Source organism: Phytophthora infestans, genomic scaffold (genome assembly GCF_000142945.1).
Source record: "Phytophthora infestans T30-4 supercont1.43 genomic scaffold, whole genome shotgun sequence".
Classification (NCBI taxonomy): Eukaryota; Oomycota; class Peronosporomycetes; order Peronosporales; family Peronosporaceae; genus Phytophthora; species Phytophthora infestans.
In genome coordinates this window covers 11600-14751 of record NW_003303716.1, presented here as the reverse complement: position 1 = coordinate 14751, position 3152 = coordinate 11600, and positions in this window count along the sequence as shown.

Here is a 3152-nt window from a genome sequence, read left to right as displayed (position 1 = left end):
GTATACAGTCGATACACATAATGAAATTAGGTAAAATCATTGAATTGAGGGAAATTGTGATTGTATTGAAGTTTGTATAAGTAGTGCATAGGCGTAGACTTGTTCAAAGTGGTAATATATATACTACTAAGTATGGGTACAGTCATACTATACCATTAGTAGGTAAGAGCTACTGTTTTGAACGGAAAACCGATCTTTTACCGCAAAATCACCGTTTTGACGTGTTTTTTAGCGCTGCACGTGTACTTGTTCGTGCTACACATTGCTCTACACCTTGAAAAACTTGTGTTGAGTAATGCACCATATGATGCCGAAACCACATTCGAACTACCGCTAGTATACAAGTCGATACACATCATGAAATTGGGTAAAATTATTGAATTGAGGGAAATTGTGATTGTATTGAAGTTTGTATACGTAGTGCATCGACGTAGACTTGTTCAAAGTAGTAGCAGCTATACTACCAAGTATGGGTACAGTCATACTATACCATTAGTAGGCAAGAGCTACTGTTTTGAACGGAAAACCGGTCTTTTACCGCAAAATCACCGTTTTGACGTGTTTTTTTAGCGCTGCACGTGTACTTGTTCGTGCTACACATTGCTCTACACCTTGAAATACTTGTGTTGAGTATGGTGCCATATGATGTCAAAACCATATTCGTACTACGGCTAGTATACAAGTCGATAATCATCATGAAATTGGGTAAAATTATTGAATTGAGGGAAATTGTGATTGTATTGAAGATTGTATACGTAGTGCATAAACGTAGACTTGTTCAAAGTAGTAGCAGCTATACTTCTAAGTATGGGTACAGTCAGACATTACAATTAAGAAGTAAAAGCTAGTGTTTTGAACGGAAAACCTATGTTTTACCGCAAAATCACCGTTTTGACGTGGTTTTTAACTCTGCGAATGTACTTCTTCGTGCTACACATTGCTCTACACCTTGAAAAACTTGTGTTGAGTATGGTGCCATATGATGTCAAACCCATATTCGTACTACCGCTAGTATACAAGTCGATAATCATCATGAAATTGGGTAAAATTATTGAATTAAGGGAAATTGTGATTGTATTGAAGATTGTATACGTAGTGCATAGACGTAGACTTGTTCAAAGTAGTAGCAGCTATACTACTAAGTATGGGTACAGTCATACTATACCATTAGTAGGCAAGAGCTCTTGTTTTGAACGGAAAACCGATCTTTTACCGCAAAATCACCGTTTTGACGTGTTTTTTTAGCGCTGCACGTGTACTTGTTCGTGCTACACATTGCTCTACACCTTGAAAAACTTGTGTTGAGTATTGCACCATATGATGCCGAAACCACATTCGAACTACCGCTAGTATACAAGTCGATACACATCATGAAATTAGGTAAAATTATTGAATTGAGGGAAATTGTGATTGTATTGAAGATTGTATAAATAGTGCATAGACGTAGACTTGTTCAAAGTGGTAATATATATACTACTAAGTATGGGTACAGTCATACTATACCATTAGTAGGTAAGAGCTACTGTTTTGAACGGAAAACCGATCTTTTACCGCAAAATCACCGTTTTGACGTGTTTTTTAGCGCTGCACGTGTACTTGTTCGTGCTACACATTGCTCTACACCTTGAAATACTTGTGTTGAGTATTGCACCATATGGTGCCGAAACCACATTCGAACTACCGCTAGTATACAAGTCGATACACATCATGAAATTAGGTAAAATTATTGAATTGAGGGAAATTGTGATTGTATTGAAGATTGTATACGTAGTGCATAGACGTAGACTTGTTCAAAGTAGTACCATCTATACTACTAAGTATGCATAAAGTCATACTATACGATTAATAAGTAAGAGCTACTGTTTTGAATGAAAAACCGAACTTTTACCACAAAATCACTGTTCTGACGTGGTTTTTCATGTTCCACACGTACTTCTTCGTGCCACACATTGCTCTACACTTTGAAAAACTTGTGTTGGGTATAGGGCTGTATGATGCGATAACCATATTCGAGCTGCCGCCTAGTATACAAGTCGATACACATCATGAAATTAGGTAAAATCATTGATTGAGGGAAATTGTGATTGTTTAAGTTTCTATAAGCTGTTCATAGACGAAGCCTTGTACAAAGGTAGTACCATACAAACTACCAAGTATGCATAAAGTCATACTATACGATTAATAAGTAAGAGCTACTGTTTTGAATGAAAAACCGAACTTTTACCACAAAATCACTGTTCTGACGTGGTTTTTCATGTTCCACACGTACTTCTTCGTGCCACACATAGCTCTACACTTTGGAAAACTTGTGTTGGGCATGGGGCTGTATGATGCAAAAATCAATTCGAGTTCCCGCTAGTATACAAGTCGATACACGTAAAAAAATTGGGAAACATTTATTAATTGAGTGAAATTGAGATTGTATAGATGTCTGTATAGGTGGTGCATATACGAAATGTAAATTTTTTTTTTTTGAACAAAGAGTTCGAGTTGGTGTAGGTGTATTTAGATTATGGAAATGTTAGAAAAGTAAAAAAGAAAATATATTATAAGAGAAAAGCAAAGATTGGCAAAAAAATTGTAGATGTGTGGTAATAATAGAAGCGTCTATAAAAAAGCGAATTTTAATTAAAATAGATAGGGAGAATGAAAAATGGAACAAGTCAAGAGTATGAGTTTTTTTAAAGTAATCATGAAAACCCAATGGGAACCATCAGGGTAATATAGGGTAATAATAGGGTATTAAAGAGTAATTAGGGTTTTAGGGTTTAGGGTTTAGGGTTTAGGGTTTAGGGTTTACAGGCAGCCCTAGGGTTTAGGGTTTAGGGTTTAGGGTTTAGGGTTTAGGGTTTAGGGTTTAGGGTTTAGGGTTTTGGGTTTAGGGTTTAGGGTTTAGGGTTTAGGGTTTAGGGTTTAGGGTTTAGGGTTTAGGGTTTAGGGTTTAGGGTTTAGGGTTTAGGGTTTAGGGTTTAGGGTTTAGGGTTTAGGGTTTAGGGTTTAGGGTTTAGGGTTTAGGGTTTAGGGTTTAGGGTTTAGGGTTTTAGGGTTTAGGGTTTAGGGTTTAGGGTTTAGGGTTTAGGGTTTAGGGTTTAGGGTTTAGGGTTTAGGGTTTAGGGTTTAGGGTTTAGGGTTTTAGGGTTTAGGGTTTAGGG